At 41.3% G+C, this 15586-nt stretch overlaps 2 protein-coding genes across 2 annotated transcripts in view; both read left to right on the top strand.

The window, feature by feature from the left end:
- The window catches only part of LOC309361268 (uncharacterized protein), a gene marked incomplete at its 3' end in the record, with an annotated part of 324188 nt that overhangs the window by 27904 nt on the left and 280698 nt on the right, over positions 1 to 15586 (top strand). The gene's annotated exons all lie outside the window — the stretch shown is intronic.
- LOC309361211 (nuclear pore complex protein Nup214-like) overlaps positions 1 to 15586 on the top strand; it is a gene marked incomplete at its 5' end in the record, with an annotated part of 49298 nt that overhangs the window by 12634 nt on the left and 21078 nt on the right. The window lies entirely within an intron of this gene.

Below are 15586 nucleotides of genomic sequence, written 5' to 3'. Positions count from 1 at the left end.
CTCGGTGGGGTGTGTGGAAAAGGAGCTTTTCGGCGAGCTGAGCGGGGAGGGGGGAGGGAAAGAGCACTGTTGCTTTAAAGTAGCCAACCAGACAGCAGCCACTTACAGCAGTGTAAGCAGCTCCTTTCCTCTCCCTCTTTGCTGCTTTACGCAGCTAATGGCGAATCCCCTGCAACCCAAGTCCTGCTCAGCGGATCAGCTGAGACGCTGGGAGAATCGTAATTTCCCCCTCTCCCTCATCCTGTGCCCTCCTGTCCCCAGCAGCCTTTTAAAAAACTTTTTTACTGGTTTTCACTGCGCTCGTGGCTCAGAGCCCTCCTGTGCCCTGCCGTCCCTCTGCAGCCTCATTGCTCCGTTTAGAGAGAATATCCTTTACAAGTGACGGATTAAACCGGCAAGTGGTGGAAGATTAAAGAAATTAAAAGAAATCGGAACTGAACATTAATTAATTATTTAATTATTTATTTTTTTAAAAGGAACTACTGCTCTCCCATCAATCTATGTGGACTTTAAAAGATTGTGCGCCCCTCAGGGGAGAGACAGAAAATTAACACAGATTATTGTGTAAATAATCACAAAATGTCAGGGAAAAACGGAAAAAAGGTAGGAGGGACTCCTGGAGACAGAAAGGCCTCACAACAAGAGGAAATTAAAGACCTAGACATATTGTGGTTAAAGATCAAAGAGGAATTTAAACAGAGTGAATTGCATATGGAAAGTAAATTAGGAGAGGTGCAGGAACAGATAGATAAAAAAATTGAAGGAGCTGTGGGAGAACTCACTAATAAAATACAAGACCTATCAGTTAGATCAAAAGTAATAGAGGAATCAAACAAGAAAATTCAAAAAGAAATGAAGGAACATAAAAGGGAGACAGAAAAAATGAAGGAGGAAATAAGAGATTTGAACAAATCACAAGAACAGATTGAGGATAGCTTAGCTATGACAGAAATGCGTCAGAAACAATTCAGTTTAAAATTCAGAGGAGTAGAAGAAGAAATCCATGAGAATATAAAAGAAAAAATGATAAGAGAATTAGCAAAATGGTTGGAAATAAAAGAGGAAGAAGTAGCCTGTACTGTAGAAAGTGCATTTAGAATAAGGGTGAAATCCCAGCAGCTCAAACTAAAAAAATCTCCTGGTGATTGTTTGATGATTTTCAACTCAATTGAGATGAAAAATATGATATTAAGAACAAGTTACCGGAAAAAAAATAATAATTGAAAACAGAACAATTATTATATACAAAGAAATACCAATTAGACTTTTGCGTAAAAGACAAGGATACCGACAAATAGTAAGTGTCTTACAGAGAAACAATATACAATATAGATGGGAGTTCCCCGAAGGAATTACCTTCTATTATAAAGATAAAATATTCAGATTGACAGATACACAAGAAGCAGAAAATTTTGGGGGCAGATATGAGAAGGAGCTAGGAAAAGGGGAAGAAAGGTACGGAGGAGGAGGGAGATATACAGAAAGGAGGAAGGAAAAGAAGGCAAAAAACACAGAGAAGCAAGAGAGAGAGAAGAGGAAGAAGAGGAAGTGGAAGAGGAAGGAGCAGCAGGAGGAGAAGAAGAAGAGGAGGAGGAAGAAGAAGAGTTAACGGAGAAGAGGTCAACTAGAATATAAATTAAAGTCAAACAATATAATCTCGTTAAAGGTTCTGTCCTGGAATGTAAATGGTCTGAACGAAAAATCTAAAAGGAATAAAATTCAAAAGGTGTTAAAGAATAAAAATTATGATGTGATCTGTTTTCAGGAAACACACATGGCAAAAAAATACAAACATATACTAGCAAATAAAAGGTTGGGGGTAGAGTTTGTTAATTCAGACACTAATAAAAAAAGAGGAGTTGTGATATACGTGAAGGAGAAATGGGACCCAATATTAATATGTAAGGACGATGAAGGAATAATAATAATAATAATAATAATAATAATAATAATAATAATAATAATAATAATAATAAATAAAATAAAATTATATCCCGCCCTCCCCAGCCAAAGCCGGGCTCAGGGCGGCTAACAACACTAAAATAGTGCAACATTAGAAAAACATTATAAAAATTAAAATCAAAATTGATGGCAACCATAAACTAAAGTTTTGTAAAGATTGCCAAGGAGGGAGTCAGGCTGCGCCCTGACCAAAGGCCTGGTGGAACAGCTCTGTCTTGCAGGCCCTGCAGAAAGATGTCAAGTCCCGCAGGGCCCTTGTCTCTTGTGACAGAGCGTTCCACCAGGTTGGAGCCGCAGCCGAAAAAGCCCTGGCTCTAGTTGAAGCCAGCCTAACCTCTCTGTGGCCTGGGACCTTCAAGATGTTTTTATTTGAAGACCGTAAGTTCCTCTGTGGGGCTTACCAGGAGAGGCGGTCCCGTAGGTACGAGGGTCCTAGGCTGTATAGGGCTTTGAAGGTTAAAACCAGCACCTTAAACCTAATCCTGTACTCCACCGGGAGCCAGTGCAGCTGGTATAGCACCGGATGCATGTGATCTCGCAGCGAAGACCCCATAAGGAGTCTCGCCGCGGCATTCTGCACCCGCTGGAGTTTCTGGGTCAGTCTCAAGGGCAGCCCCGCGTAGAACGAGTTACAATAATCCATTCTGGAGGTGACCGTCGCGTGGATCACAGTGGCCAGGTCGGGGCGAGAGAGGTAAGGAGCCAACTGCTTAGCTTGGCGGAGATGAAAAAATGCCGCCTTCGTTATAGCTGCAATCTGCGCCTCCATGGAGAGGGAGGTATCGAAGATTACACCCAAACTCTTAACGGACGGTGCTGGCACTAATTGCACCCCCGCAAGAGATGGGAGTTGCCTCCTCAATCCCATATCGTCCCGTCCCAGCCAGAGGACCTCTGTCTTCGAAGGATTTAACTTCAACCGGCTCCCACGTAACCATCCAGCCACAGCTTCCAAGCATCTGAATAGTATGTCTGGGGCCGAGTCAGGATGGCCATCCATCAACAGATAGAGTTGGGTGTCATCAGCATACTGATGGCAGCCCAGCCCAAAACTCCGGACAAGCTGGGCGAGGGGGCGCATAAAGATGTTAAAAAGCATCGGGGAGAGTATCGCACCCTGGGGCACTCCACACACCAAGGAGTGGCGCGATGACAATTCCCCCCAAGCGCCACCCTCTGTCCCCGACCAGAGAGAAACGAGTGCAGCCATTGAAGGACTGTGCCCTGGATCCCCACGTCGGCAAGGCGGTGGTCCAGGAGTTCGTGATTGACCATGTCGAAGGCTGTTGACAGGTCTAGAAGAATCAGCAGCCCCGACCCACCTCGATCCAGCTGCCTGCGGAGATCATCTGTTAGGGCGACCAGAGCCGTCTCGGTCCCATGACCAGTGCGGAAGCCGGACTGGAATGGATCCAGAGCCGATGTTTCATCCAGAAACCTACCAAGCTGTTCAGCAACCGCTCTCTCAATCACCTTACCCAGGAATGGAAGATTCGAAACCGAGTGGTAATTGGATAGATCTAAGGGATCTAATGATGTTTTCTTTAAGAGCGGGCGCACCACTGCCTCTTTCAGTTCCCCTGGGAATGTCCCGGTGCCAAGGGACAAATTGATAATATCCCCCAGGGGGGCCCGCACCTCGTCTGGACACGCTCTAATCAGCCAAGAAGGGCACGGGTCGAGAGGACAAGTGGTGGGCTTTCCAGCTCGGAGGAGTCTGTCCACATCAGCTGGGGATATCCGGTCAAAGTGGTCCAATACTGGACCCGAGGACAGTCGAGGGGCCTCCAGTTCCTTTATTGTATCCAAATTGGCAGGGAGGTCATGGCGGAGCAACAGGACCTTCTCCACAAAAAAGCTCGCAAATGCCTCACAGCTGTGTGTCAAATTGTTATTTAAATTTGGCTGTCCTTCGAGGGATGTTAAAGACTGAATTATACTAAATAAATGCGCCAGGCAAGAGCTAGCGGATGCAATGGAGGCCGAGAAGTAGGACTTCTTAGCGGCCTTCACTGCCATCTCGTAGGTTTTCATAAAAACCCTATAAGATGTTCTTGAAGCTCTGTCACGGGCACTCCGCCATACTCGCTCTAGCCGTCTGAGGTCCCGCTTCATTTTCCAGAGCTCCTCGGTAAACCAGGTAGCCCGGTTTCTGCGGGGTCGCAGAGGGCTCTTAGGTGCAATCTCATGGATGGCTGCCAGGAGCTGGGTATTCCAGCCCTCAACAAGCTCAGTCAATGAGTCGCCAGGGGGAGAAGGGTCCCGCAAGACCTGACGGGATCTATCAGGGTCCATCAGCCTCTGCGGGCGAGCCCAAATCGGCTCGCCACCTAAGCAGGGTGGGGGTGGAAAGTCAATCCTGGCTTTCAGAGCTTAGTGATCAGACCATGGCACCTTCATCGAAGGAAACATGATCACATCTATACCAATGCCAAAGATCAAATCCAGCGTGTGGCCTGCTTGATGTGTGGGGCCCGAAACAAACTGGGAGAGCCCTAGTGTCGCCATGGAAGACACCAGGTCCAGAGCCTGTGAGGAGGGAGTGGCATCAGCATGGGTGTTGAAGTCCCCCAATACCAATAGGTATGGGAACTCCAAGGCCCAGCCGGCCACCGCCTCCAGCAGGCCTGACAGGGTGGTTGCTGGTGCGCTAGGTGGCCGGTACACCAGCCAGACAGCCAAGCTCACCTTGGAGCCCCACACTAGGCCAACACATTCAATGCCGGGGATCGATGGCGATGGCAGAGCCCTGAAAGAACAATCTTCCCGGATTAATAATGCCACCCCTCCCCCCCGGCCCACAATCCGTGACTGGTGGAGGACGGAGAAACCCGGGGGCACAATCTCTCGTCAGGTAACAGTTTCCCCTTCACGCACCCAGGTCTCCGTCACACAAGCCAGGTCAACCCCCTGCGAGGTGAAGAAATCTCGCAGGGTGGCGGTTTTGTTGCCTATAGACCTGGCATTGCACAACACTAGCGACAGAGGTGAGTAATCCTCGCTCACCCTACCCTTGTCCCTCGGGATGGGGCACAGATTGGAAGGGGTACGAGCATATCCGTATCTCGATCCCCTTCGCCTATGACATCTGCCCCCACCGCCATACCTCCCTCGCCCCTCCACAGTAGGAATCCCAAGCTTCATACTCGCCTCCATTTACAAAATATAAAAGCAAACAAACAAAAAACAATTACACCAAAACAAAACCAATCCCCACCCCACTCAACAACTATCCCACCCCAACCCAAAATAAAACAAAACAAAATAAAAAATGAATAAAAACCACTGTTTATGGTGGTACAACAAAGTAAAAAGTAAAAACACTTTTAAAACACTTAAAAAAATATAAAAACATGTTAAACATTTGCTGCTGCAGCACCAGTGTCCTTAAGTTGTGGCGGTGGTGAGTGTGGGCCCCGCCCCCAGGCCCAAGGTGGAGAATGGGCTTGCAGGGGGAAGAGCCATCCCCACAAACTTACGGCGAAGCGGCGGCAGCAATGTCCTGAGGCCTCCTTGGAGCCTTATATGCTGAGGTGGAGTATGGGGCCCACCCCCAGGCCAAAGGTGGAGAATGGGCTTGCAGGGGGAGCGGTCATCCCCAAGACTCACAGGCCAAGTTGCAGCAGCAATGTCCCAAGGCCTCCTTGGAGCCTTATATGCTGAGGTGGAGTATGGGGCCCGCCTCCAGGCCCAAGGTGGAGAATGGGCTTGCAGGAGGAGCGGTCCTCCCCAAGACTCACTGGCAAAGCAGCAGGAAGGATCTTAGGAGTACAAATCAACCACCAGGGAGAAAAGATTAACGTTATAAATGTCTATGCACCAAATATTAATAAAGCTGAATTCTTTAATAAATTCGAACAAATGCTAACAGAATTGGAGGATCATAAGGTGATTTTACTTGGAGATTTGAATGCCGTGCCAACACCTGAATTAGATAGAAGCGTGAAAAGAAGAAAACTTAAGCAGGGGAAATTACCAAGAACATTTAATAATCTGGTGGAAAATCTAGATCTGATAGACATCTGGAGACATAAAAATCCAACAACGAAACAATATACACACCTGTCAGAACCATACCAAAGTTGGGCCAGGTTGGATCAAATATGGGTCTCAAGAGAATTAACATTAAGAGCACTTAAATGTGAAATCCAACCCAGAACTCTTTCAGATCATAGCTCAGTAACGTTGGGGATAAAAAGCAGATTACAAGGAACATACAGATGGAGAATGAACGATTATCTTTTTGAAAATGAGGAAATAATTGAGAAGGCCAAAAGAACGTTAAAAGAATATTTTGAGATGAATTTAAATAAAGAGACTAATATAGAGATAGTTTGGGATGCCAGTAAGGCAGTGTTAAGAGGATTTTTAATTAATCAGAACAGCCATAGGAAAAGGTTAAGAGAAAAAAAAAAGAAGAAATACTCAATCAATTAAGAGATTGCGAAAGAAAACTAGCAATAAATCCAACTGAGGAGCAGGTTAAACAAACACAATACTCAAATTTAGTAGGCCAAGAAGTAGAATGGAGAATCAAGATATGGAAGCAAAAATTCTTATTAGCAAATTAGCAAATAAAACCGGAAAATTATTAGCGTGGCAATTACGAAAAAACAAAAAACAAAATATGATCAACAAATTAAGAATAGAAGAGCAAATTGTGGAAGAACCTAAGAAAATAAAGGAAAATTTCATCAAATTTTATGGGAAATTTTATAAAAGAGAAAAAGAAGACAGCACAGAAATAAAGAAATATTTAGAAGAAAATAGACTAAAAGGATTAACAGAAGAAGAAATAACACAATTAAATAATCCTATAAAAATTGAAGAAATCCAGGATGCGATAAAAAGAATGAAATTAGGAAAGGCTCCAGGGCCTGACGGCCTTTCAGCTAAATACTACGAAGTTCTAGAGGAATATTTAGCCCCGGTGCTGTGCGAAGTAGCGAATAACATCTTAAGCGGCGGAAAGATACCAGACTCATGGAAGATACCAGACTACATTAATATCTAAGCCTGACACAGATAAATTAGATATGAAAAACTACAGACCAATATCATTATTAAATAATGATTATAAATTATTTGCGGAAGTAATGGCCAACCGTCTTAAGAAATGTTTAAGAAACCTTATCCATACAGATCAAGTCGGATTCTTACCCAATAGACAATTAAAAGACAACATAAGACATATAATTAACATCATTGAATATCTAGAGGCCAAGAATGAAATACCTGCGGCACTAATTTTTATTGACGCCGAAAAGGCTTTCAATAATGTATCTTGGCAATTCCTTGTAAGATGTCTAGAAACAGTAGGGATAGAGGGTGCCTTCCTGGAAGAGATAAAAGCTATTTACTCAAGCCAGAAAGCAAAATTGATTATTAATAATGATTTAACTGATTATTTCGAAATTTCAAAGGGTACGAGACAGGGGTGCCCTCTATCACCTCTTTTATTTATAATGATACTAGAAATTATAGCAAATAAGATAAGAACAACTCCAGAAATACGTGGAATTAAAATTGGAAAAAAAGAATACAAACTGAATGCATACACTGATGATCTGATGGTATCATTAGAAGATCCACAAAAAAGTGTCCATAAGGTAATTGTTAGAAGAATTTGGAAAGTTATCGGGTTTTAAGTTAAATAAATCAAAAACCAAAATGATGACGAAGAACATGGAAGAAGCTATGAAAAACCAGCTAGAGTCTAAAATTGGAATTAAAGCGGTAAAAAAAGTAAAATACCTGGGAATTTGGCTAACTATGAAGAACATAAATTTAATGACGGACAATTATGAAACAACCTGGAAAGAAATTAAAAAAGATTTAGATATATGGAACAGAATAAAATTATCATGGTCAGGAAGAATGGCCGCAATTAAGATGAATATACTTCCAAAGTTGTTATTTCTATTTCAAAATATTCAGGTGATAAGAGGAAACAAAGTATTTAAAGATTGGCAGAAAATTTTATCTAAATTCATTTGGCAGGGAAAAAGGCCTAGAATTAAATTTAAATTGCTTACAGATAGAAGAGAAAGAGGAGGTTTTGCGGTACCGAATTTGAAACTGTATTACGAGGCCTCATGCCTCTGTTGGATTAAAGAATGGATTGTAGTAAAAAACACTGACCTACTAGATTTAGAAGGCTTTAACACCAGATTCGGTTGACACGCATATTTGTGGCATAATAAAGCAAAAGTCCCATCACCTCCTGGCAAATAGAAGGGGAAGAAATGGAGGTAGTGAGAGATTTTACTTTCTTGGGCTCAATGATCACTGCAGATGGTGACAGCAGCCACGAAATTAAAAGACGCCTGCTTCTTGGGAGAAGGGCAATGACAGGCCTAGACAGCAACTTGAGAAGTAGAGACATCACCTTGCCAACAAAGGTTCGTATAGTTAAAGCTATGGTTTTCCCAGTAGTGATGTATGGAAGTGAGAGCTGGACCATAAAGAAGGCTGATCGCCAAAGAATTGATGCTTTTGAATTATGGTGCTGGAGGAGACTCTTGAGAGTCCCATGGACTGCAAGAAGATCAAACCTCTCCATACTGAAGGAAATCAACCCTGAGTGCTCACTGGAAGGACAGATTGTGAAGCTGAGGCTCCAGTACTTTGGCCACCTCATGAGAAGAGAAGACTCCCTGGAGAAGACCCTGATGTTGGGAAAGATGGAGGGCACAAGGAGAAGGGGGCGACAGAGGACGAGATGGTTGGATAGTGTTTTCGAGGCTACCAGCATGAGTTTGACCAAACTGCGGGAGGCAGTAGAGGACAGAGGTGCCTGGCATTCTCTGGTCCATGGGGTCACGAAGAGTCGGACACGACTAAACGACTAAACAACAACAACAACAACAAAAGCAAAAGTACATAAAGAATTCTCCAGTCACATCAAATTCAAATTCAAAATCCTTTATTAGGCATAGCACACCACACATACATATCATAATACAATATAATATAAAATAATAATACAACGAAACATCATCAGCTACCATTAACAACCACTAAGTCTCCTTATCATGGCCCATTCTTTCTTCATGGACAGCTCTTAGAAATTCGGCCGCTAGTAAAGTAATTTGATCGTCGCTGTCCGCCAGTATGTCCTGAACAGTTGGTTGGATGAAAGTCTGTTTATTGAATTTTAGGGCCTCATACAATTGTATTCTGGCATAACTGCCAAAATCACAGGAGAAGAATATATGTTCTAGAGTATTTAGTTCCTTTTTACTGCATTTACAGAGACGCTCTGATTCTGGGATAGCTAAATATCTTCCTCTCACTACCGCCGAGGGAAACATGTTAAATCTGGCCAACATAAACAGCCTACATAATTCATGTTTCTTCAGAGTTGTCATGTATCCCTTTTGGAAATCTCTACACAAAGGGAGATTTAAGTGGATAGGAGAGCAGGTGCTATGCTTTGCAACTTCAAGCATGGCGAGAACACTTTTTTCTGTGAAGGTCTTCCTAATAATTTCCCATGTATCTTTGGGATCAGAGATTTCAAAGTCAGTTAGATTGAGCCCTATAGAATCTAGTTTTCTCTTACATATCAAAGAAAGATTGTAAATTGCATTATCGCTTAAAAGATCGTAAAGTAGAGAATTAGGGGATAGGGCTCTATAATGGAGGAAGATCCAATATTTCAGGGTTCTCAGCCATGCTCTTACTGATAAAGGCAATATTCCCAGCTCACAACATATTGTTTCATATTTTACTGAGTTTGCAAGTCCTAATAATGACCTCAAAAGGGAAGCATGAAATTTATCCAACCTCTTGAGGTCGCCTGAAATCCACACTGGTGTGCCATATAAAAGTTGGGCACAAAGTTTCATATCAATCACTTGCAATACAGCAGGGATGAATCTGTTTCCTACTGGAGGAAAAAAATAGGATTTTATATGGTGAGCAGTCACTTTGGCCTTAGCTATAGCAGCACAAATATGTGTATTCCAATTCATATTATTTTTAAATGTAATTCCCAGATAATTGAAGTGCTTAACTTCCTGTATTAGATGTCCATTAATTATACAGCCTTTTGGGTTCCCTCTCATTCTGAATTGCATAATCTTTGTCTTATCATAATTAATTTTGAGATTATTAAGAGAGCAGTAGTTTGAAAAACTCTTGAATAATTTCTTTAAACCCAAAACAGAGAGTGAAATAATTACAGCATCATCTGCATAAAGTAGTAAAGAGAGTGGGCAATTGTTTAAATAAGGAGTATGAGTGGTTGCGTTTTGAAGGAATATTGGTAGGTCAGATTAAAAAAGATTGAATAGGGTGGGGGCCAAGATACAGCCTTGCCTAACTCCTCGATTGTTCAGAATAGGACCTGCAAGTCTACCATCTTTTGATACTTTAACATATATTTGGTTATTAGCATGTAAACTTTGAATCAGTGTAAGTAAATATGGGTCAATACCAAGGTGTTCTAGTTTAGTCCATAGTTTGTTGCGGTCGACCAAATCAAAGGCACTTTTTAAATCCACAAATGCCACAAAAAGTTTCTGCTTATTTCTCATGACATATTTATCCACAAGATGACTTAACACTAGACACTGGTCAAGAGTTGACGAGCCTGCCTTAAAACCAGCCTGCTCTTTGCCAGGTAGGCCTTTTGTCAGCATCCATTCTTCCAATTTAATAAGCAGAGATTTGGCATAGATTTTGCTTATGCATGGTAACAAACTTATAGGTCTGTAATTCTCTTGGCAATTCCTGTCACCTTTTTTGAAGATCGGAACCACTATCGAGTTGTTCCACGACTTAGGTACACGGGCCGAGTGATAGAATTAAAAAGGGGTACAAGTTTAATGGCCCACCATTCTATATCTACTCTCAACAGATCTATTGGGATGCCATCCATACCAGGTGATTTCCCTTGCTTAAACGAAAGGATTATCCTTTTCATCTTCTCAACAGTGATTTGAAATTGTGTGGTTTTTGCCAGAGAAACTTTAAAATTTTCCTTTTTATAAACTTTGTGATCATAAAAAACAGCAGTAAAATGTGAAATCCAAGCCTCATCACTTATATTAGGGAACTCTATAGTATCTTTTATTGAGAGAAGTGACCAAAAAGTTTTAGTATCTTTAATTTCTAATGCAGTGACAATTTTAGACCATTTAGCTAGTGCAAACTCAGATTTTTTTTCCAGGAGCATGTTTTTAAAAACATTTTTCATTTCAAAATAAGTCTTCCAGAGTCCTTGAGAGTTGGTAATATAGGCTTCTTTTAGACAAGTTCTAAGTTCTTTCTTATAGTTAATACAATCTTTATCAAACCAATTATACTTATTTAAAGGTTTATTGCTGGACTGAGGGTCTAAAAAAGAAGAAAATAGTTCCAGGATAGTGTTATAGTAACAATCATTATCCTCCAAGGGCGTCAAATTTTGGTTAGCCACAGGTTCCAGAGGAACTGGGTTATTTTCAAATACTGCTAATAGATCCTCCCTATTTTTATCACTTATATAAATTCTTTTGGCATAAATAGTCTTACCAATACTAATAGGAGGTCTAATATCATTATTTCTAGGAATCCTGTACATCTCTAAAACTATTGGGAAATGGTCGCTCTCTGAGCGAGGTACAACTGTAAAAGAGGCTATTTCATTTAACATTTCAACGGAAACTAGAGAATAGTCGATTACGCTCCTGCCCCTTTTGGAGCTAAAAGTAAAATTTCCCAGAAAATCCGGCCAAATTGAGCCGTTCAAAAATGAAAGATTCAATTCTAAGGACAATTGTAAAAGTTTTCCTCCCGCTTTATTAATAGTGGTGTCCTTAGAGTTCCTCCCTATTTTCAATGGAAGTGGGGCATCTTCAGCTAGATTTGAGCCATAGCATTTATAGAGAGCTGTATTGTCTGCTCCAATTCGAGCATTAGTGTCTCCCATTACAATCAGGGGAATATCTGGAGATTTACTACGTATTAAATACAACTCTTCAGAGACTATATTCCAACCATAATCTGGTCTACTTTCCAGCTCTATGGGAGGAAAATATATATTTAAAAGAAGAATTTCCCTGTATACAATGGTAAATGATAACAGTTGTGCAAACTGTCCAATATTTCTAAAATAATTAATTTTAAGGTTAGAAGACTGTTTAATACTACAGATCAAACCGGCTTTAGGGCGACCTTTTGTTGACACTTTAGTAGCGGGTAAATTATAGGTAATAAAATTAGGTTTAAGAGACCAGGTTTCCTGCAAAAGTATTATATCATAAGATTCAAGAAAGTTTATAAAATCAGGATCAGCTAATTTACATGAAAGTCCAGCTACATTCCAGGACATAATAGAAAGAGTTTGGAGAGAACTTTGGTTTAAGGGTGCTAGTGAGGTATGCGTGGTGCATTCCGGATGTCACACCAAGTTCCTCTGGTTCTTACTATTATCCCTTTCAGCAGGGTCATATTGTTCAGCTGCTGATTCAATGATTTTTTTTTTTTAGAATATTTATTAAGGTTTTCAATATAGATACATAGATAACTCACAATACAACATATGTCATAACATATTCTCACAACTTCTTTGGACTTCCTCACGTCACCCGCTCCCATTTTCATTTTTAAGAAATTTTTGCCAGCAATTTATCATCTTATTTGCATTTTATATCCCACAAACTTAATTTATAATCTAATAGTTCTCCAAATGGTTCATATTCTCTCAATCTTACTTGTATTCCTAATTCTATCTAGTTTAGTGGTGCTCAATTATTTATGATTTAGCAACCTGCTTAGCATTCAACCAAATTACAATGTTTTTGTAAATAAGTCTTAAATTTCTTCCAGTCTTCTTCCGTCCTCTCCTCTCCCAGGTCTCGGATTCTGCCGGTCATCTCGGCCAGTTCCATGTAGTCTATCAGTTGCATCTGCCAGTCTTCCAGTGTGGGAAAATCTTGACTTTTCCAGTGCTTCGCTAGGAGTATCCTTGCTGCTGTTGTTGCATACATAAAAAATGTTCGGTCCTTCTTTACCACCCCTTGGCCAACAATACCCAGAAGGAAGGCCTCTGGTTTCTTAGTGAAGGTATACTTAAATACCTTTTTCAGTTCATTATATATCATTTCCCAGAAAGCCTTCACTTTAGGGCATGTCCACCAGAGGTGGAAGAATGTTCCTTCACTTTCTTTACATTTCCAGCATTTGTTATCAGACAGGTGGTATATTTTTGCAAGTTTGATTGGGGTCATGTGTTGATTTTGCAGAGTCCCGTACACAGCAGAAGAATGAGCAGTACATGCCACATGCTTAATTTCAGTTTATTTACACTTCAATGCTGAGAGTTTACAAGCAGGCATCTTGCCTCTGCTAGAGCAGAGAAGCAACTCCTCTCTCCTCGGAAACACCGAGAGAACTGTGAAAAACAGGAAACCAGTGTACGTCACATCCAGTCTCCTCTTCCCGTGAGAAAACCCAACAGCAACTAACTGTGGAATGTAAACACCTGTCTCGTGACAAGCACTTCGCTGCACAGAGAAGAAAGCAGAAACCAACATCCTCCCCCTTTCTGTGAACATCACTGGGCAGCGTGTTCGTACAATATCAGTACAAACCCAACTTCTGCACATAGGTACAGTGTTGATCCCTTGATACAATCTTGGACAATACATCAGCAGGAATTTCATTACCTGGCATATAGGACACCTTTACGAGTCCCTTCTGAATACATTCCCTAGCATGTTGCAACTTCAATTGCAAGTGCTTTGTGCTTTGCTTACAACCTTCAGAATTCAGCAAAGCCAAACATGCTTTGTTGTCCTGGTAAACCTGGATTGGACATTTGACAGGAATTTTCATGTCTTTGCACAATTGTAACAACCATTCACAATCCTTAAGTGAATAAGACATTGCATTCAGTTCAGCTTCACAAGTACTTAAGCTAACTGTTGTTTGCTTCTTGCATGACCAATCAAATAGACCCTGATTGTACATGTAGCAAAGTCCAGACGTACTTTTCCTGTCTGTAGTGTCACTTCCAAAACTTGCATCTGCAAATATCTCAAGACCACCAGACTTCTGATTGTTAAATCTTAGTCTGTAATGCATAGTGCCTTTCAAATACCGCGCTATGCGTTTCAGAGCTTTCCAATCCTTAACAGTAGGATTGTTGACTTGTCTGCTTAGCAAATTACAGTTAACAGCAATGTCAGGTCTTGAACATCTGGCAATGAAGTTTAGTTTGCCTAGAACACTTCTGTACAGTGTAGTGTCAGAAAATGCTTCTTCAGTGTCATCTACCTGATAACCTGTTGTCATTGGTGTGTCTACAGGGTTAGCATCCATCAGGTTTAGTTTGCTTAACACATCAGCAATTTTCCGTGACTGGTGTACTAGAATGTTACCATCTTGATCTCTCTCTATTTCCAGAGATAGGTAGTTGTTTACCTCACCAAGATCTTTCATGTCAAAGTGCTCTTTCAGTTGAGCTAGGGCGTTATTGTACATTGTGATATCTTCCCAAAAGAATAATAAATCATCAACATAAAACAAACAATACAGTTTCTTTTGCCCCTCCTCTTTGACAAATACACATGGATCAGCTTTCCCTTGCTTAAAACCTAGAGAAAACAATACTTCAGTGAGTTTTGTGTGCCAACACCGTGCACTTTGTTTGAGACCATAAAGGGACTTCTTCAGAGCACAAACAAATCCCTGTTTTACCTGTACGCCATCAGGTGGAAGCATATAAAGAGATTCACCTAGAGATCCGTACAAAAATGCTGTATTCACATCATGGTGACTAATGTGTAGATTCTCCTCTGCAGCTAGCTTGAGCATAAGCCTAATGCTCTCATATCTCACTGTGGGTGAGTAGGTCTCGTGATAGTCTTCACCTGGTACCTGTGCAAAACCTCTGGCTACCAATCTGGCTTTGTGTCTGACTATCTTGCCATTTTGATCTGTCTTCGCTTTGAAGACCCATTTGCTTCCAAGCAGTTTCATTCCTGGAACTACTGGAACTAGCTCCCAAGTTTTGTTCCTTTCTAAGGAATCAAGCTCAGCCTTCATGGCATTTAACCATGGCTCAGCTTCCTTTGAATCCAAATCCTAGATTTCTTGGAAACTTGAAGGTTCAAATACCTTCTTGGAGCTTTTAACAGCTGTTACTGCTATCTTAGCAAATTCATCAGCAAATCTCTTTGGAGATCTGCCTTTTGTGGCTCTCTGTGACCTACGAATTAGCCTTAAGTCTTCAACACTTTCCTCTTCCTTCTTAGGAGAAAAGTGACCTATTGTGAACAATGGTTCTTCCAATTCTTGATCTGAGCTTTCAGAGGGTCGCATAGAGGCTTTCACACTCTTGAAATCCTCTGAATCATCTGATTCAGTTTCAGACTCAGAATCAGAACCTTCATCAGTGGGTGTGGGTTGTTGTGGCTGCTTTTGCTGTTGCCTATCCTCAGTCTCATCACTGTCATCAGGATAACATTGGAAAATTCCCACATTCTCCCCCCACTTGGCATTGTACTCAACACTTCTTGTGAGCTTAATTGTCTTAGAGTCAGACATCATTATTCTGTAAGAACCTTTCTGATAACCTAGAAAGATACCATGCAATCCATGCTTGTCTAACTTGGAGTTTTGTGGTGCGTGAACC

Source organism: Podarcis melisellensis (genome assembly GCF_964234715.1).
Source record: "Podarcis melisellensis genome assembly, chromosome: W".
In the NCBI taxonomy this organism is placed as follows: domain Eukaryota; kingdom Metazoa; phylum Chordata; class Lepidosauria; order Squamata; family Lacertidae; genus Podarcis; species Podarcis melisellensis.
The sequence above is the reverse complement of the archived record's forward strand: the minus strand, read 5'-3'. Positions and strand labels throughout refer to the sequence as shown.